Raw genomic sequence first — 22,049 nt, forward strand, 5'->3', positions numbered from 1 at the left:
TTGTAGCCAAGGGGAGTACTGTGTTTTGATTCTAGCATTTCTTATGGGAGCATGTGTGTTTAGGATGTTTATGAAGGTACTATTGAATAAGTGAACGGCTTCATCCAGATTGAGGTATCTTAGTTGTGTCCAATCACATTTTTGAAAGGATGAGATACATGAGAGATGTTAAAGTTTACCCTATTTCAGATTTGCCTATAGATGATGAGTTTAGCACAATTTAAGTGGTGTCTCAGAAGGAATGTTGGAGTGTGGTCACTGAGGCTGTCTGGTAGACAGCCAGCTAAGTATGAGTGAGGGCCTTAATTGACTAATATCCATTCAAGAGTAGTATGTTTGTTAAGAGTATTTATTTATCTGGGTAGGTGACTGTTTTAGTTGAGAGAAACCATGAAGGTTTAGGTGCTGGGCTAAATGATTGTTGCTACAAGATAGTCAGTTGATATTCAAATCACCTATGATTATGGTTTCCTGGAGTAGGGAATGATTAGCCAAATTCAAGAGGTTTTCCAGGGATGGGATGTTTTGGCCAGGTGGGAAGTAGCATCCTATGATGTTGGTTGTTTTATTTGAGTTTAGTTTGAGGTTGGCATATAGGATTTCTTCATTTCCAATGTGGGGGGCAGATGTGTTTAAGATCTGGATGTTGAGGTGGTGTTTAAACATTAGACCCACACCACACCCTTTCTTAGATTGTCTATCTACTCAAAGAATGTTATAATCTGTTGGGAGTATTTCCTCACTTTTGTTGTGAGGTTTGAGCCAGGTTTCAGTCAGGATGAGAATATCAGAAGAGTATAAGGCTATGTTGGCATTTAGTTCATGGGTTTTATTAGTTATAATTATGATATTTAGACACATGAACAGGAGGTCAGATGGCTTTCTGTTGGATGTTAGTTGTGAGAAGAAGCAGCTATTAGGCAGATTTTTAGGTGAGGAGTTGGTAATGGTAGAACCAGGGTTAGGGTGGATATCACCACTGAGGGTTAATATAGATAGGGCAGTAAATATAAGTTTTATAAATCTGGTAATTAACCTGTCATATTTTAGGGATAATTTTGTTTGAATGTAACAGGTGACTGGTAATATGGTGGGTGCATTGGGACAGAGATCGTGGTGGTATGATTAGTGTAATTCAGTGGGTGATGGATAGAAGTGAGAGTAAGGATGCAGTGATAGTGATAGGGTTTGTCTATTATAGAGTTCTGGTAGGATGTCAGGTGTGCAAGAAGAGTGCAGGTAAGGAATGTAAGCACATTAGGCAGTAGCATGACTGTGTCAGATGAGCAGTTAGATTGGAAGTGGGTGGGATACTGTGGGTGACAGAGGAGATAGGTTACTAGTATTTTTCTGATTGGTTGCTGATTATTGGGAGGGGTTAGTGCCTAATATAATTCTAGATGTAGTGGGGGCAGGTGAGATTAGGGGGCAGAGTGAGGCATGAATTGAACCTGTGCATAGCATGGGTGAACGGAGCAGGGCTTAAACCCCTTGTGTCCTGATGGGAGACTAGTAATTTAAAGATGGCTCCATAAACAGCAGAAATCTAATATAGACTTAGTATTGGGGGTGGGAGTGTAGAAAATAGGGTGTGGACCAGGTGCAATGCAAAGAAACCAGCCAAACCAGAGAGACAAGCAGTGGAAAGCAATGAGTAAAGGCCTCAGAGGGGTGAGTAGTAATACAAACTCTACTTGTAAAGTGAAGGAGAGCAGAGCCAGCAAAGTTTGTTAAGGCTGGGGTGTATCTTTAAATTGACTTGCTTATTAGTAGCCAGTTTATGCACAGATTAGAGTAGGGAGATACATTAGCAATAAAGGGGAATGTATAGAGATGCAAATAAACAGGTGGGGCTCAAGTGATACAAAACTAAGGCAAACAGCACTGAAAGGGTTGCTTGAGGGTTAAGTTTTAATCACAGAGAATAGGAAGGACCTGAATTTATTGATTCTCTCATCATCGAACTCCATGGTAAATCTCCAAAATTTTGTACTAATATAATCAAAAAGTTCTATCAACTTAGTCTCACTCCCTTTCGAAAAATGTCATCCAAAAAATCTTCCATAAAAAACCTAGTTTTCATTAAAACTTGAAGAAAAAACATACTTCTCCCATTGGGACCACACTATGTTTGCAAAAATGGGGGCACATCCTGCTCCCAGTGCTACCCCCTTAACTTAAAAATCTGGTTTTCAAAAATCATAAAATTGTTTTCTAATATCAGTTCCATCAAACTTCTCAAAGTGTTGACCTTCCTAGTGGAGAATCCAGAGTTCTGACATAAGAACTCAGAAAACAATTCCAAGCCTTCTTCACATGAAAGCACTGAAAACAAGTTACAAACATCATTTGTAGCCAGGATTAATTTATCAGAGAATTTATCACAAGAAACTCTTTCTTATTATGCTAGCGCCCATTTAAACCCACTGGACAAAGTAGGGGCAACAAAAGAGTACTGTCTGAGTGACTTATTCAAAGTCACTAACTAGACAAATGGAGGTAGATTAATTTAAACCCTGCATTTTTGACTATAGGAAGCAACTAATTAGTAGAGCTTAAACATAAGTATCAGACAACTTTAATTAATATAAAAAGTTAATAGAACAACAGATATTGTACAGATGTGCATTTTCTGAGCAATAAGTGCTATGGAACTGGCATTACTAGATGCAGTGATTTATCAAAAACTGATGGTATAGCAGTTAGTACAGAGGATTAATGCTACAAACACTTAATTTGCTGCTTCCTGTAGTCAAGGGTAGAGGGGTTAATCTTTTCTGCCTTCACTTGCTTGCTTAACAAAAAACCACAGTGCATTTTCTGGAATCATCAGTGATGTATCTGATTTTATGAAGTTCTTGAGGTGACTTACTCTTATGTCCTTGTATTTCTAAATGGATGAAATGAGAACATCTGGTTAGCAGATAAAACAGCACTAATATCAGATCATAGCATTATTTAAAATCTAGCCTTAACCCAAGACACCACTCAGGTGATCCCTGTAAAGCAAAGTCCATAAACCATAATAGCCCAACCCTAATACAGGTCTTGATAACATGGATTTGCAATTTTCTAATATCTCTATTACCAGTTTGGTAGATATGGCCATCCTGAGACAAAGCAATAATTGTCTCGTACACAGGCAACTTTTTCATCCTTCAATAAACAAAGTATTCAAGAGGTGTATATACTTAACTTTTACTTGGAGGCAAAACTCTCTTTTGCAAGCAAAATTATCAAGAACACACATACTACATCCTTCCCACTTACCACTCACCACACACATTGACCTTTTTATGCTGAGGCACTTAAAAAAAAACTCTCCATTTCTCAAAGACCTCCTCTGCCATCAAACAACAACACCTATCCTCAGCAACCACTAAAGCCCACACCAAAAACAACACCTAACACCACATATACACCTACACCAAATGGTCCCCCAAGAACAAAGCCCATGGGGCAAGAAAACACTTTTACTAATACTCTTGTCATAGGGAATTCTATTGTATGACACACATATGCGCATCTCACCAGACTGGACAAAGGGAGGATTACAGACAGTTGCCTATCTGGAGGAAGAATCCGCAATACCACCATGCACTCAGTCAAGGCATTGCACCACAGATACCAATATGATTCTATCATAGTCCACATGGGTGTAAATGACCTGAGATGTACCTCATTATATTATAAAAAAGAGACATTATGGATTTCTCTGAATATGTGTCACAGACAAGTAAATGCCTTGCATTGAGCAGCATTCTACCTTAACCAAAGTTGATGCCACAGTAAGAACAGAAAAGGATTGATTTTAATATCTGGTTTAGATTCTAGTGTCATTTGTGGGGAATCCAATATCTATCAGTATGGAAGGACATGGTTACCAGGTCACATTGCATCTGTGCGCTGTGAGGTTTCAGATATTAGCAAACATTTTATCCTCCCCCCAGGGCTTTTAGGCAATGTCAAAATAACAAAGCAGCCAACACATAAAAAAAAAAACTCAAAGCAATCCTAATGTGTTGCTTTTCAATGCTAGGAGCCTAAACAAGAAACTTCACACCCTATAAGCTCTTTGCACCCTGGAGAATGTGGACATCTGTGCTGTCACCAAGTAATCTGGAAGTGGAAGGCTACCATGCCTTCACATAATTTCAACCAAAGCAGCAAAGACAAGTGCTAAACATGTTTCAATCTGCATTATCAACAAACACATCTCTAGGTTGGTTAAATAAGATGATACTCTGGAGTTCATCCATATCCTGAAGATCAAATATATTGGACCTTGTAGTCACTAACATGGGAGAGTGTAGTACACTCCACTCCCACCCCTGTGTCACATTCTCATGGGTGACCACAAGGCTGTCTCCCTCAAAATAAAAATCAGCAAATATAAAAAAGAGGGTATATTTTTTGAAGTAATGTATGAAAATATTTGGTGTGGAAGATGCAGATTTAGTAGTAGGAGCTTGGAGAAAATTTACATATTATTCTCCAAGGCAGGAACATGTACACTTAATTGAAAGTTTTAATAATCATCCAATAAATATTTCAGATTATGTACCAATGATAACTAAAATAAAAATGCAGGGTAATGAAATAAAATAAGACACTGGTTCTCCCTTCCTCTCTGTAAAACAGAGAAGAATTTAAGGAATGCATAATGGAAATTAAACTGGACTTATTAGGGAAGATAGAAATTTATTCGGAAAATATAGCTAGGGTCTGGGCTAAAATGAAAGTTGAGTTTAAAAATAAAAGAAAATGAGATATGGTTAAGAAGCAAAAAGAATTAATCATATGAGCTGGCAAAGGTTAAATTATTGCACAATAAGGAGAATGTCATAGAACAAAAAGAGGCACAACTGCAGAATGCTAAAGAGTAAATAAGGTCTGCCTGGATAACATGCATGAGTTTAAAAGATTGCTGTTAGGCAACAGTTTTTTGATAATAACTCCAGAGCACAAAAGCTATGATAAGGTTACAGGTAGAGGAGGCTCAGTTGTTAACAGTTAGGATAGGATGATAGGAAGAGGTGAAATAAAAATGGTGATGTATAACCAGTGAACAGGAAAATCAACAGGAATAGATGGATACATGGTATTCCTGCTGAAGTCTGGAAGCTAGGAGGGAAAAAAAGTTAAAGATCTGTAAGGCTTTGTTTAACAGTATTTAAAAAGGAGGAGAAGCAACAACTGTAATACCTAAAGATGGTAAAGACCCCAACAGATGCAGCTTCATATAGGCCCATTTCAATTTTAAGCCATGTTTATATAGTGTCTATAATGGCTAAAAGAAAGGCAAATATGTTATCAAAACTGATAGGTGGATATCATTGTGGTTTTGTGGAGGGGAGGCAAATATTTGTCAACATTAATAGAATAATGATGATCCAGAGGGAAGCAAAATGTAAGAAAATATCAGTATTGTTGGTGGGCCTTGATGCGGAGAACATTCAACAGAATAATCTGGGACTTTATGAGTAGGGCAATGGAAGCATTTGCATTCCTTGACACAATAATAAGGTCAATTAGGAGGAGTCTAAACAGAGGAACCAGGCAAAGGTGTTCTGTTTCCCCTTTGTTATTTGCATTATATTTAGCACCATTCGCAAAGAAATAAGTGATAATAATTGTTATAATAATCAAGACAAATTGGCTTTTTTGAGATGATATTATATTTTACTTGATAAAACCAGAAAAGGATATTTTAGTGTTGTAGAACATTTTGAGATAAGTTCAACACTTTTTTGGTTTACAAAATTAATTAAGATAAAACAAAGGCAATAGCTATAAACTATGTACCGACACACTAATTGGTTCAGCAATTCCCATATTTATAGGGACATGATAAGATGAAATAATCAGAAAGATGGGTTAAAAAGGATTCTGTTATAGCAGCTAAGGAAATGTAAGAAGATTAAATGATAGATAATACAAAAAACTGAGAAACTGGAAGCTCTGTTTTACGGATATGGATAGCAAGATACAAGCAGTGAAAATGTATTCAAAGAACTAACCAACACGTGAGTGGAGTTAGAAAATCCTGCTAAGAGGGAGGACTGCAATTAGGAGTATAGTGAATAGGCAAGAGAGGGCTTGCATTTACTGGTGAAAACTGGCAGATGAACCAAGGTATCAGGAACAAATAATTAGGAAAAGGTAATTGAATGGGAAGAGGCTAAGAATACATTTGATCTGCAAGTTAGAGACTACCTTCCCTATGAAGGATTGATATCAGAGTATAGACATTAGAATGGAATAGTAGGATCCTAAATGTAAGACCTGCACTGGCAAAATTTTTAGTTGAATCTAGATCATAAGCTAGTGTTAGAAAGGGGATAATTAATAGATCATAGGAAATATTACGTGATAACTATAGGAATCTATCAGAGGAAGTTAGAAGGGATTGGGAAGAGAAACTGGATAAGCAATTCACAAAGAAATAATGAGAGAATATATGTATGGTTCCTAAATATGCAACAAAGTCTAGAAGATTTAGGATTTTTGCTTGGAAGTGTTTGCAAAGGTATTATTATATCTCAAGCAGACTCCAAAGAATTTTTCCTCAGGTAGATTACAAATGCTGGAGACATGATGGGGAAGAATGAGGTAATTGGAAACATTTTCCTGGAGTGTAATGAGTTGGCAGACTTTAAAGATTCCATGCAGACTACTCTGTCAGAAGTACTGGATGAACAAACTGGTGCAACTAAGGAAACTATTTTTTTTTCTGAGCTGTGATGCATGAAATGAATTGTCTAGACATAGTAAGGCCTTGCTGAGTTTAATTCTGGTGGCTGCCAAAAAAGTAATTACTAGAAAATGGATCAAAGTCTAAAACAACCACATTAGAAGTAATGAATATAGTAACAGAGATAAAAGAACTGGAAGTGGTATATTTAGAAAAGGGTAGGAGCATATTACATAGAAAAAAATGGAAATTTTGGGAACGATACATGCAGAATAATGTTTTGGAGGAGGAATGAGGTTTAAGGAAAGGCAGGAAATGAATGAATAATGTAATGTTCGATTATCAATGAGTGTATACAAGATCATATGTGAAATATAATGCTTACAATGGAAAACATGTCATTATTGCTTGTTTTCATTTATATAAATATATGAATGCCTGTGTCATAAGTGATAATAAAGATGCTTCCTTATTTAAAAAAAACAGGAAAGCCCAACTAAACCCATTAACAGTTAAGAACTATTCCAAAGCAAACTACATCCTATTAAGCAATGGTTTGTCAAAATTCATGGCTGTCCCAAACCCCACGAATGCAGATACCTATGCAGAATTATTTAGAGAAACACTGTACAAATGTGTGAATGGCTGCATTGAGGCTAATGTACATACAAGGCGTAAGCTCAGATCTAACACCAAAAACAAACACCACTGGTGGAATCCTTGCTGTAACAGAGGAGATACTGGGTGAACAAGTTGGTGTAACTAAGGAAATTATTTTTTTTGAACTATGATACAGAATTGGAATTACCTAGAAATAGTAAGACCTTGTGTAGTCTAGTTATGATAGCTGCAAAAATATAAATTACTAGAAAATGGAAATCAAAGTCTAAACCAACTTTACTAAAAGTAGCAAAGATAGTAACAGTGGTAAAATAACTGGGATTGGGAACTTAAATAAAGGGTAGGAGCAAATTACCTAGGAAAAATGAGAATTGTGGGATCAATACATCAGAGGAGTAACGCGGTTAAAAAGAACTTAGGATTTGAATGAGATATGTAATATTTGACTACTACAGTTGTGTCAGTATGGTTTGTAATCTATAATGTTTGCAACTGAGATTGTGTCGGCATGGTTTATTTTCATTTATATAAATGGAAGAGTTCCTATGTCATAAAGTGATAATTTAGTAAAAAAAGTTCTTGTTTAAACAAACAACAAAAAAAAAACAGAAAACAAAAGAAAAAATGCCTTGCCCAAAACCATAAAGAACAACTTTCATAGAGCTAAGTGCTCTCTGATTCAACTAAACAAAAAACTAGGAGGTGTAATAAAGTCTATCAGGGCCATTTACAAAGTCAGGATAGCCTCCCTGGGTAAGGACAATCCCAGGGCATTCTTAATTTATGTCAGAAACCTTAACATTAACACTCATCAATGTGCATAATTGGTGGAAAGTGTCACAAACTTCAATGACCAGGGTAACATAGCAAATCTACTGACTGATAAATTTAGTCCTAACTTCATCCCCTCACACTACTCCCTAGGAAATCTTTTGTAGCATAACCCTCAAACTATCAACAGGGAGCAGGTCCTGGTGGCACTCCCTAAGACAAAATCACTGCTTCAGTGGGCCCCATTAATATCCCTTTTTGCCTCCTAAACACCCTAAAACAAGATCTAGTAGGACAACTTAAGGCATTCTTCAACTACAGCCTAAAAACAGGTTACATACCAAGTGAATGGAGGGTACAATGGTCATCCCTTTTCATAACGGTGAACCATCAATCCACCCAAGGATCTATAGACCCATCAGTCTGACAGGTCTTTCCTGCAGAGCCACAAAATGAATTATCATGGAAATGACCAAAAAGGACAATGATAATGTACAGACACTGGCCCATCCCAGTTTGCCTTTGTTAGGAGAAGGTCTTGCCTACTTAGCCTGGTAGACTTCATCAAGATGGTCACCAAGGCTATGGATAAGGGGGGAAAAGGTACATACTGCCTATTAAGGCATTTGGTTCAATACCCCCTCAGGTGTTGCTGACAAATTCTCAGATCTAGGTATAAATCCCTTCATAGCTTGAAGGATTAATGACTGGTCACAAATAGAATTCAAGAAGCCAGAATTGATAAAACCACCTTCATCAAGAGACCAGTCACCAGTGAATTATCCCAGGGCTCCATGTTGGGTCATCTCTTGTTCTGCTTCTTGGAAGTAAAAGCTAATATCAGTGGCCTTTGGCTCATTAAGTTCACAGGGCTATCATAGTATCCCCTCACGACAGGAACATCCTACAAGAGGATCTAACACAAACAAATGATGGGTGCCAAAGCTACAGATTAAAACACCATGGAAAGTAATGCATTATTGTGCACTTTGTGAAATCATCCACCGAAGCTAAATATTCCTTCAATAAAACACTTCTAAGAGTTGACCCAACAGACAAAGTTCTAAGAATATATGTAGACAGTAATCTGACCTTCCACCACTACATAGCCAAGATAGTAAAAAAAAAAAAAATATTCAGACCCATCATTGAGTGCAATGCCCCCTTTGGCATGTACCTAACCAGACATTTGCAACAGTTGGAAAGTCCTCAAGGATCCTCACCAATACATTCCAGGGTATGAATGCCCTGTCCTACACAGATTGTTTTAAGCCTCTATCTCTGTACTCAGTCTCCTACAGATTACTGAGAGGCAAGCTATACCTAACATATAAAGCATCCTTATATCCAGCTCTGATGAATCTCTTACACATCCACAAAACAAACAGCACCAGAGACACTAAATCCAAGGACATGAACTTTGCCTGTGACATAAATAGAGCATGCTGGAGAGACTGGTATGTGTCTCAAAGGATATCTTCGCTATGGAATAAGCTCCCCAAATACGTGAAACAAAGTTCATTTCTGGCCATATTCAAAAGAAACTCAAAATGGATGAGGAAAAGGTGCCTCACAATTGGTTCCAGGTGCTTTGTTTTTTTCATATGCAAAAGAAACCTTGATCATTGGATGGGAAATCACAAATTAATTCCCGGTCTAGCCCACATTTCTCTGATGGACAGAGACTGACAGTAAGTAAATTAATCCTCAACTAACATACCCCCACCTCATAACCATCAGGTACCTCTTAACTAACACACCCCACCATATAGATGCTCAAGAAACTTGGGGACAAAACATGGTTGGACTGCACTGCAAGGCTTATAAAGACCTTGGTGGTCATTAGCCTAGTATAAATCTATGTACCTATGAACCTATGAGTGACTGCTGTTATATATACACAGGGACACAACACACACACACACACGCACACACGCGCACACGCACACACACACACACACACACACACACACACACACACACACACACACACACACACACACACACACACACACACACACACACACACAGACTGTTGCAAATCCTCTGAGGTAATGTCTAATCCTTAGGCAAAAAAAAAATCTTAATCCAGTCCTGTAAAGCAAAACTTAGTCCAGTCCTGATAAACAAGTAAATTGTAAATACAACCAAGCAAAATATCTTCAGGAAAAATCTAGTCCTTCAGTGAACAGCTTTTATGAAATGATCACACAGTTGTTTTAAAGAAGCAGCATTCTTCTCATGGCTTGTGCCCTTCTCATTGCCCCATCAGCTATGTTGGGATTTATGCATATAACAGTAGTCAGTGTGCCAAGTAGACCCACTTAATTAGATTTTGTTTCTTGTTTATTTTTTTTAATGTTTGCCAGTTTCTTCTTTTTTTTTTAATATTTACCCTGGGATGTTTTGCCAACCAATCAGATGGGTCCTTCTGAAGCTGAGAACCCCAGGGGTGTACCAGATATGTCCCTATTATAATCCTCCACTGCAGACAGTAATGAAAATGGCACCTTACGCATTTGCAAAGTTTTCATGAGTTATCAAACAAATTCTACAAAATATTATGCCTTAGCAGTAAAAGCAGATTAATCTTGAACATGTTGCAGTTAAGTACATTTACAACTGATATTCCTATCAATGTGTGATACACTCTGCCTTTAATACATGGTTTTAGTTAATTTATGCATGTCTTGGAATTCCACAGAAGAACAGAGCCCAGCAAAGCTTGCAACAGTGAACTGAGGCAGATTTGAGAAATACTTAGACAAGTGATGCTCAGCCATGCTGAGCTCTATGACTTGCATAACAGCACAGCTGTGTATTCCCTGTTACAAGTGTAACTGTGTTCACCTTGTTATGGGTGAGTTGTGCTGTGCATGTGAACACTTACAATTGCTCTTCACACCCCAGTTACACTCCAGCATGCTATTCCTTGAGCATGACATTTATGCCTGCATAAGATTGTCTAGGACCACTCCCAAATCTCTCATACTATTGTGATTCCCTTCTAATGCATTTTCCCTGCACAGTTCCTATTACAGGGCTAATGCATCAAGTCAAATAAATGTAATATAAAACAATCCTAGGGATATTATTACATAAATTGCTGTGTGACACCCCCCCCCCCCTTAACTGCTGCGTGATTTAATCCCACAGTAACTGAGTAGCCTTGAGCTTACTGCAATATCACATTTAAAGTAGATTAACATTTATCTGGAAAAAAATACGTTAAACATTTTTCCAAGTGCATGGTTCTGTCCCGATATAACATTCCAGGAAGGTTCCCCTTTATTTAATAAAGAACAAATAGCAACACAAGCAACTGGATCACAGCTCAGTTGAGAGACCAAACAGAATTTTAATTTTAAAGCATGTGATGTTGGGGCAAATATATTATACTGAACTACTGAAGCTGAAGGAGCTGTAGTATATCAATAATAACTAGGTGTGTAGTGAAACCATTTCCTGCCAATAAAACAGCAGTTGTAAGCATTTACTGCTGCTGCTGCTATATTTTATTGCACATTGCATAAGACATCTAATTCCAAAAAGTAATACAGTTATTAATTCAAATCATGTAATAAACAGAACTTTCAAGTACAATCAAGAGTTAGTTGTCTTAATCCAGTCATTGCATTTATAAGTAAAAAATTGCAACGTTGCTTAATAAAAAAAATTGTAACATTGCTTAATACCATTTCCTTCTTAAATAAGTAAACAGTGCATTTTCTGTTATTAAAGGAAGCACTGAGCCCATATCTTGTCCTCATTTCTCTTCTTCCTCTATTTGTCCATTTCATTTTTTTTCTCAGTTTTATCTTACTTTCTTTTACGGGTCCAGAAGGTCTTAGAGCAGCTCAGTTGCATGCAGCTTAGGTGAGGGAATACTCACCGCCTCCCCCTGCCTGCAGATCTATGCCTTTACAGATCAGCAGCCTGGTAATCCATGCACAGCATGAGCTTCTGGGGCTGGCTGAGGTAGCAGTTGAGAGGGCTGTGGAGAGGCACCAACCCACCGCAATCTCTCCTCCAGTTGGTACAATACTCAGTGACTTGGTTGGCTTTGACCACTGAGCAATTGGAGAAATCTTCCCACACATCATTGCCTCCCTCTCCAGGTCTATCACTGACAGGGGGTTATTGAGGTCCTCCAGACCAGGGTGGCAGCTGGCTCTTGGCTCATCTCCTCATTCCTTTTTTGTCAGCCATCTGTGTATCTTGTCAAACCTAAAGTAATCAAGCCCACCATAGAGTTTCTGTATGGCCTATCTTTTTTTTTACATTCATGTGTTCATTTCTGCTTCCATAACCCTTTCTCCTCCACCTTCTCTATCTTTACTCCTTCCCAGACTTCCCTCCTACACAATCCTATCAAAGTGTTCCTCCTGTACGTCCTTTTTTCTCCATCTCCCTTATTTCCAGCTTTCCTATCTTCCTGCTTTCCAGCAATTTAAAAGCCCAGACAAGGTGTCCATATAAGGACACCCTTTACAGTGAATAGCAGAAACATTCATACAGTTTTGGGAAAGCCACAGTCCAGCAGTACTCAACTCAGCTAAGTGACACCTCTCATAGAAGATAATATCTGTGAAGGCCCACTTCCAAGGTCTCTTGCTAAAAGTGCCCCAAACAATTTATGAACTTATGTATAAACCAGTTGTTCTGCACATACCTAAGCTACTTTCAACTGATGCAACATTGCTTTGAATTTGTCATCCTGCCATGGACTTTTTGGCACTGGGTTGGGAAGTTCTGTAACCAGTGCCACTTGCTCGTGCTTTGCTGAATTAAATACAGGAGCAGTGCAGCTGTTTGCAGTTTCCCATTACATGAGACTGATTACCACTGTTCGCTTTATACTTGCACTTATACTTTGCATCAGACATGTAAGTGCAGTCAGCAAAACAAGTACTGGAACTAATTTTCGCTCAGTCCTCCAGTTCCCTATTGAAAAGTTTAGAATTAAATTGGCTAAGACAAGAAAAGCATCTAAGCCAACTAGATGCAACCTTGACAGTATTCCAAGTGAATAACTAGTAGAGATGAAGAGTAGATTAAGTGATTACACCTGGTGGATAGAGATGGATAGACATTTGCAATATTGCCCACGAGGTGGGTGTGACGATTGAGGAGAGATGGGCGAAGGCTGCCAGCCTAGTCAAATAGAATTTGATATATAATTCTGGCATTTGTAAATAAATGTAAAATATAGGCATTTTTTCTTGAGTGTAAAAGAACACTGTGAAATGTGGAACTGCAAAATATGTGACAACATTGCACTCTACTGGCCCAGTGAAGCATGTTGTGACCCTTTCATGTTAGAATTCGGCTCCAGTGCGGCTGGATGAAGGTTTCATGCCCATTGTTTTAAGGCTAATGTTTATGACCAGAATTTAGATGTGGAATGTGCTTTATTGCTCTAGTTTCTGTTAGAATATACATGTGAAATGCCTTGTATTGTAAGTTCTGAGCAGGTGTTAAATTGCTAAATAATGCAGTTTGTGGCCTGGGAACTCAGACCAGGTGTTATGATGATGCAATATGAATACTGGGAAAACCTAAGTGTCAAAAATGATGTAATTTGGGAGGGTCTTAGAGACATGTTTGTTAGTAATGTTTAAATACTACTTCTCACAAGAGACTGAGAGCATTTTGACTTTGGACATCTAACTCAGCACTCTGCCTTAAGCTCACATGTAAGTTTTTAGCACTGTGATTTCTTGTAGGAATAGTTAAAGCTAGTAAAGATTAATTATTTTTCTTTGAAATCAGACCTGTCCTACTGTATTATTTTAAGTTTCTGTGTGATCTCTGATCTCTTAGATATCTCTGTGGTGTAGTAGTTTTGTCTTGTGTATTAATTATTTATTATTAAATATTTTAAAACCTACTACCTGTGGCTGGTTTGTGTAGAGATAAGCTCTAGAGTACATTGCATATTTATAGAAGTTATTGTAATAGGCCACTCTAAAATAAGCCTTAGACTGTATAGTCACATTACCAATTGGATAATAATATTGCACAGTAATAATTGGGCACCCTTTTAAGGGCCTTTTAGTAGCTGATATTATTAGCTGGGTAGTGGCAGGGATTACTACTGTATGGTCTGGGTAAAGGGGCACAGCTGGAGAATCTGTGTCAGCCTTTCCCAGGAGTGACTGTGAAGTTGTATAAATGCTTATCTCAAAGTGTGTGTGTGTTGTGTCAACTACTTGGCAGGCGTACGAAGCACTGGTTGGACAGAGAGGGTACTGAAGGTTCTAGCTTGCTCAGCTAGGTGGAGACTTGGACCCTATAGCTGTGCTAGTGGGGGGTCTTATTGGGGACCTGCTGAGCAAAGGAGCAACCAGCCCCAGACAGACTGTGATCTCTGTGTGCACTTAAGGGGAATTGCACTTTACTGTGTGTATTAGTTATCCTTTTTCTCTTCTATAAGACAACCTCCCTGGTGTTAGTGGTGAGGATTTAGGCTCCTTGATTGCTGGGCCAGGGTACAGTTGTCACAAGTGTTTGGCAGTGGTGGGATCTACTTCACATACTAATTTGCTTATAGTGGTGTGGGTATAGCAAATTCCTGTAGCTTATGTACAGTGATCTCTGAAAGTGCTTTGTACTATTAAACAGCCATGTAGTGTATACTCAGAGTTCAGATCACAATTGTTTTATTTCTTTTGTTAGCTTAGTGTTAGTCAGGGTGAGCAGACAGCATGTCAGCAGAGGAGTATGGAAAGCTGACAAGGAGCCAGCTGGCGGAGATGTGCCAGGCTAGGGGACTGGTGCATGGAAACCTGACTAAAGCAGACCTGATTGCAGCCTTGGTTACAGCTGCATCAGAAAACAGCAGCTGGAAGGACAATCAGACTGACAGTGGAGATACAATATCCTCGGAGAATGGACAGCTCAACCTTTCTGCAGTGGACTTAAAAATCCAGCTAGAGCTAAAGAGACTTGAGTTGGAGGCCAGGCATATGGAACTAGAAGCAGCCGAGAAAATGAGGAGTCTACAAGCTGAGGAAAAGGAACGGCAGAGAAAGCATGAGAGGGAAACTCTGACTCTTCACCAGAGTCATGGAGGTAATGGGGAAGGGAGTAACTGGGCCTCAGAAGCACAAAAGGTCATTCAATTTCTTCCACAGTTTAAAGAGGGTGATAATTTTGATAGCTTTATTCATATGTTTGAGCGGGTATGTTAACAGTATGAAGTTGACCAAAGAGTTTGGGTACAGTTCCTGACCCCCTTACTCCATGGTAAAGCTGTAATTTCTTTAGCAAAAATGCATGATGCTGACTGTTTTGATTATACTGCTGTAAAAAGACACTTGTTGGAATGTTTTAAGCGAACACCTGAAATGTATAGGAAAAAGTTTTGTGAGCATGGACGCAAGGCAGATGAAAATGTATGTGAATATGCTGATGAACTGCGCACTTATTTTCATAGCTGGGTGAGTGGATGTCAGGTCATCACTTTTGAAGGGCTGGCAGACCTTTTGGTAAGGGAACAAGCCCTTAGCACTTTGCCTGAGGGCATGATGATCTGGATAGCTGATAGACAGTGTGCTACTTCAGAGGAGTTGGGGAAGAAGGAAGACCTATACCTAGTAAGCAGGGCAGCCCTGCACAGGAAAGGGACCCCAGTACTGTTCATGGGTCTAAAGGAGCCCATGATGGGCAGCACAGACTGCCCCAACAGAATCCACCAGTAGCAGGGGAAGCCACTAGTCCAGGTACATGTCCAGGACCTATGGTGAAATGTTTTGAATGCAACCAGTGGGGCCATGTGGCATACAGATGTCCACAGAGGCAAGGTGGGGAACCAAAGGTGAGGGAGCCAGTAAGTGGGAAAGACAGAATGCCAACAGTGGGTTGTCTTGAGACAACAGGGGTATGGAACTACCATCCTGCAGATGTCCTAAAAGGGGAGCATTTGGATGAGGTAGTACTATTTACTTATGCAGTTACATGCAGTGAGGCCAGGAGTTAAGCATGTGGGTCTGGTAGCCTGGGGTGACCCAGACAGACTGCATAGTTGCAGCCAGGACTGTTAGGTGGTTACTTCAGGGAGTGAGCTACACTGTAGTAGTGAGACTGAATGTGACCCACAGCTGCTTGTGGGTACTTATGTTCCCTTGGACAGGGTAACTGCAAAGGTAGAGGTGAGTAGTAGTACCCAGGCTGGCAGTGAGGCACCACTGTCAGAGGATGCCAGAATTCTTGTGGAAGGGGAGCTGGAAAGGGTTACAAGGAGAGACTTGAGACAGGCTCAGCTCTCAGACCCTACATTGCAAGCCTGAGGCAGGTAGCTAGGGAGGCACCTGATTCTCAAGGGAAGGGAGAATCTGTATACTGGGACAAAGGGTTACTATACAGTGAGTGGACTCCTGAGCGAGGGCTAGAATATGAGAGAATACAGCAGTTGGTAGTGCCTAGAGCTTACCATCTGGTGTGTCTAGCCATAGCCCATGATATTCTCTTTGCAGGTCATATGGGCATAAAATGTACAAAGAGGTATATTATGCAAAACGTCTATTGGCCTGGAATTTCCAGAGATGTAACAGGGTAATGCAAGACCTGTGAGCAGTGCCAAAAGGTAGGCAAGGCAGGAGACAAGGTGAGAGCTCCTTTGATGCCTTTGCCTGTGATTGAGGAGTCATTTCAGAGGGTAGCTATGGATATTGTGAGTCCTCTGAGTACCCCCAAGTTCCACAGGGAAAAAGTATATCCTAATGATTGTAGATTATGCTACATGATACCCTGAGGCAGTGGCTTTGTCCTCCATTGAGGCAGATAAGGTGGCAAATGCTTTGCTAGAGATTTTCAGCAGGGTAGGTTTCCCAACGGAAATACTCTCTGACAGGTGCCAATTTTATATCAGACCTGCTGGCTTGTCTGTTGAAGTCCTATGTGGTGAAGCATATGAAGACCACCCCCTATCATCCCCAGACTAATGGTCTTGTTGAGAGGTTAATCTCTACAATCAAGTCCATGCTATGAGCATTTGCAGATCAATTTAAGAGGGAGTGGGACAAATATTTGCCCCAGCTTTGTTTGCTTACAGAGAGGTTCCCCAGGAATCCACAGGTTTTTCACCCTTTGAGTTGCTGTATGGGCATAGGTTGAGGGGACCTCTAGATTTAATTTGAGATAATTGGAAAGGTGAGTGTGAGTCTCACAAGGAGTCTGTTGTGGCATATGTCCTGAATCTCAGGACAAGGCTCTGGGAACTCATGGGCCTGGCCCAGGAGAACCTGTCAGAAGTCCAACAACAGAAAAAGGTGTGGTATGACAGGAATGCTCGAGCTAGAGAGTATACATTAGGGCAGCAGGTGATGGTTTTCATTCCTGTCAGATGCAACAAGTTGCAAGCAGCTTGGGAGGGACCCTATAAGGTGGTAAGAAAGGTAAGTGATGTTAACTACATGGTGGAAGAGCTAGGCAGCTGGCAGGGGCACAAATTGTACCATGTTAATATGATGAAACCTTACCATGATAGGGAGGCCCTTGTGCTGAGCATTTGCAGTGGATTGCAGGAGAAATCTGTGAGAGATCTTGTGACTGATCTCCTCAGTGAGGCTCAAGCTGACACCTCAGTGGAAGGGCTAGCAATGTCCTAGCAGCTATCTTCTACCCAGGTATGAGAAATCTGAGCAGTGTTGCAGGAGTTTGGGGGCATGTTCACCAGGAAACCAGGGAGCACCCACCTGGTGCTGCACCAGGTGAATACAGGACCCCAAAGGCCTATCAGGCAGGCCCCTTATAGGGTGCCTGAGAGAGTCAAACAGACTCTGAGGGAGGAAGTACAGGAGATTTTGGAACTAGGGGTGACTCAAGAGTCCAACAGTCCCTGGGCCTTGTCAGTGGTCTTGGTGCCAAAGAAGAATGGCAGAACCAGGTTCTGTGTGGATTACAGGAAACTAAATAGTCACACAGAATTGGATGCTCACCACATGCCTAGGACAGATGAGGCCCTAGAGAAGCTGGGTGGGGCTAAGTATCTTACAGCCATTGATCTTACCAAGGGTTAGTGGCAGGTGCCCTTGACTACCAGTGCTAGAGAGAATTCAGCCTTTGTGACTTCTTTTGGCTTGTGTGAGTTCACAAAGATGCCCTTTGGGATGAATAATGCCCCAGTGACTTTCCAGAGGCTGGTAGATCATATCTTAGCAGGAGCAGGAGGGTTTGCCCTTGCTTACATGGATGATATTGCTATCTACAGCCATTCCTGGAAAGAGCACCTTCAGCATGTGAGGGAGGTCGGGGCAGACTACAGAAGACAGGGTTGACCATTAAGCAGAGCAAATGTCAGTTGGGTATGGCAGAGGTCTCCTAATTTAGACATATTGTGGGGAGTGGTAAAATAAGGCCAGAACCTGCCAAAGTGGAAGCTATTCAGGCATGGCCTGCACCTGTTATCAAAAATCAGATGAGGGCATTCTTAGGGACAGCAGGGTACTACAGAAAATGTGTTCCCAATTATAGTACCATAGCTGCTCCTCTCACAGACCTGACAAGAAAGAACAGACTAGATAAGGTAGTGTGGATCCCAGCATGTGAGCAGGCATTTCAGAAGCTTAAGAAATCTTTGGGAAGACCCCCTGTGTTAGCCAGTCCAGACTGTAACAAAAAATTTGTTGTGCAGTTGGATGCTTCAAACTATGGGGTGAGGCTGTACTTAGCCAGATTTCTTCAGAGGAAGAAGATCACCCAGTGGTTTATCTCAGTCATAGGCTCCATCCCAGGGAGGAATGCTATGCAGCGGTGTAAAAGGAATGTCTAGCCATAGTGTGGGCACTACACAAACTTTAGCCTTATCTGTATGGAAGAAAATTCACTGTGATGACAGATCACAACCCTATAACATGGTAAAATAGAGCCAGTCAGCAAGATGCCAAGTTGCAAAGATGGAGTCTGGGGTTGCAAGTATATGATATGTCAGTGCAGCACTGCACTGGGAGCATCAATGCCAATGCAGATAGGCTCTCAATACAGGGAATCAGGTGAGGTACACCCAGATCGGCATGACAATCTCAAATGATGTTTCTCAAGGGGCACTTGAAAAACTTGCTTGAGTTCCCCGGGATGGAAGAGATGTGATGACTGGGAAGAGATGGGCGAAGGCTGCCAGCCTAGTCAAATAGAATTTGATATATAATTCTGGCATTTGTAAATAAATGTAAAATACAGGCATGTTTTCTTGAGTGTAAAAGAACACTGTGAAATGTGGAACTGCAAAATATGTGACAACATTGCACTCTACTGGCCCAGTGAAGCATGTTGTGAACCTTTCATGTTAGAATTCAGCTTCAGTGCTGCTGGATGAAGGTTTCATGCCCATTGTTTTAAGGCTAAAGTTTATGACCAGAATTTATATGTGGAATGTGCTTTATTGCTCTAGTTTCTGTTAGAATATACATGTGAAATGCCTTGTATTGTTGTAAGTTCTGAGCAGGTGTTAGATTGCTAAATAATGCAGTTTGTGGCCTGAGAACTTAGACCAGGTGTTAAGATGATGCAATATGAATACTGGGAAAACCTAAGTGTCAAAAATGATGTAATTTGGGAGGGCCTTAGAGACATGTTTGTTAGCAATGTTTAAATACTATTTCTCACAAGAGACTGAGAGCATTTTGACTTTGGACTTCTAACTCAGCACTCTGCCTTAAGCTCTCAAGTAAGTTTTAGCACTGTGATTTCTTGTAGGAATAGTTGCTAGTAAAGATTAATTAAGCATTTTGTTTTAAATCAGACCTGTTCTACTGTATTATTTTAAGTTTCTGTGTGATCTCTGAACTCTTAGATATCTCTGTGGTATAGTAGTTTTGTCTTGTATTTTAATTATTTATTATTAAATATTTTTAAAACCTTCTACATGTGGCTAGTTTGTGCAGAGATAAGCTCTAGAGTACATTGCATATTTATAGAGGTTATCGTAATAGGCCACTCTAAAATAAGCCTTAGAATGTATAATCACATTACCAATTGGATAATAATATTGCACAGTAATAACTGGACACCTTTTTAAGAGCCTTTTAGTAGCTGATATTATTAGCTGGGTGGTGGCAGCGATTACTACCGTATGGTCTGGGTAAAGGGGCACAGCTGGAGAATCTGTGTCAGCCTTTCCCAGAAGTGTCTGTGAAGTTATATAAATACTTATCTCAAAGTGTGTGTGTCTTGTGTCAGCTACATGGCAGGGACACGAAGCCCTGGTTGGACAGAGAGGGTACTGGAGGTTCTAGCTTGCCCAGCTAGGCTGAGACTTGGACCCTATAGCTGTGCCAGTGGGGAGTCTTATTGGGGACTTGGTGAGCAAAGGAGCAAACAGCCCTAGACTGACTGTGATCTCTGTGTGCACTTAAGGGAAATTGTACTTTACTGTGTGTATTAGTTATCCTTTTCTCTTCTATGAGACAACCTCCCTGGTGTCAGTGGTGAGGATTGAGGCTCCTTGATTGCTGGACCAGGGCATGGTCATCACAGTGGGAACAAGAAAAAATATTCCATATAGAAATAAGACCAAAAAGGCAAAGTGCCTGTCTATGGAGGCCTTAGAAATAGATCGGCAAAGAAGGAAATCAAAAGGCAATGGATATAGGGAAATATGTCAAATTGAAGGCAGAGTTTCAGAAAATATTAAGAAGAGATAATTGAAAAGTCCATGTAAGAATGAGCATGACAAAAGACAAAGATCAGAGGGACACAGCAGAAGCACAAGATATTAAGAAGAGGTGCCATGAATATAGAGAATGACTATGCTAGAAGGAACCTGAATTTACTGGCACATATGATGTTATGGTCTTTGAGGTAGAGGCAGACATCTTGGAGAGTGATGTCAAATGGGCTCTAGATGGCCTTACAAGTAACAAGGCTACACTAAGTGAAAAAAAAGTCTTAGATGAATTGTTTAGTCTTCTGCAAAATTTTGCTGTACAGTGTTACTTAATTAGCCAGAAATTTGGAAAGTACACTTATGGCAATTAAAATGGACATTTTAAGTTTGAATTCCAAATTCAAAAAAGGGCAGTTTCTCAAATTATTGAACAATTGTACTCATTTCACATGCTTGAAGTCATTCAGAGTAGACAAGCAAAAAAAAAAGACCAAGGAATGTCAGGTGGACTGCCTGGTTTTAGATTGGACAGAGCTACCAGACATGAAATAACTACTAGCTGATATAGAAAGCAAAATATTTCCAGTTAAATATAAACTTTAGCTTTATTAATTACTCCAAATCATTTAACTGTGTGGACCATTATAAACTGTTGCATGTTCTTAGAAAAACAAGGATACCAGTTCACCTTATTTGCCTCCTGAGGAATCTGTATGCAAAACAAGAAGCAATATTTGGATTTGAATATAGCGTAACTGCAGGTTCAAAACTGGGAAAGAAGTATGATAAGGCTGTATATTGACACCCTAGTTATTTAATTTATATGCTGAACATATCATGCTAAATGTAAGGTTAGATGAAAAATGATAGACTCAAAACTGATATAATAAATATTGGCAACCTCATATATGTAGATTACACCAGTCTCATTTAGATTCCAATCTGTCCCAGTTTGAACAAGATCATGGCTTGATAAATTGCATCCCATTGTCAAAATAAACTGTCAGTGGGAAAGGAATTGTTTTTGCTAGTGTTACTGGAAATGTCAACAACATCAAGCTAAGGAATTCGAAAGCATTTAATCTCACAGTCACTGTTAACAGAAGCAAGATTTATGTTGAGGTTGGTGCTGTGTGATCTGTTGTGATGTACAATGGAGAGAGTGAAAGAGATAAAGAGACAGAGAGTAAGAGAAACAAAGATGAGAAGAGGATGCAGTCAAATAGAGGTCTTTAGATAGTAGCACCTTTGTAATTAGTGACAAAGAATTTTTTTAAAGGCGTATTTTACTTATTTAGTAATGTGTACATCCTTGAACAGGTCAAGCTTTCTGATGTAAAGCAAAATAAATTCAAT

This window comes from Protopterus annectens, chromosome 5.part1 (genome assembly GCF_019279795.1).
Source record: "Protopterus annectens isolate FY-2018-M chromosome 5.part1, PAN1.0, whole genome shotgun sequence".
Classification (NCBI taxonomy): Eukaryota; Metazoa; Chordata; order Ceratodontiformes; family Protopteridae; genus Protopterus; species Protopterus annectens.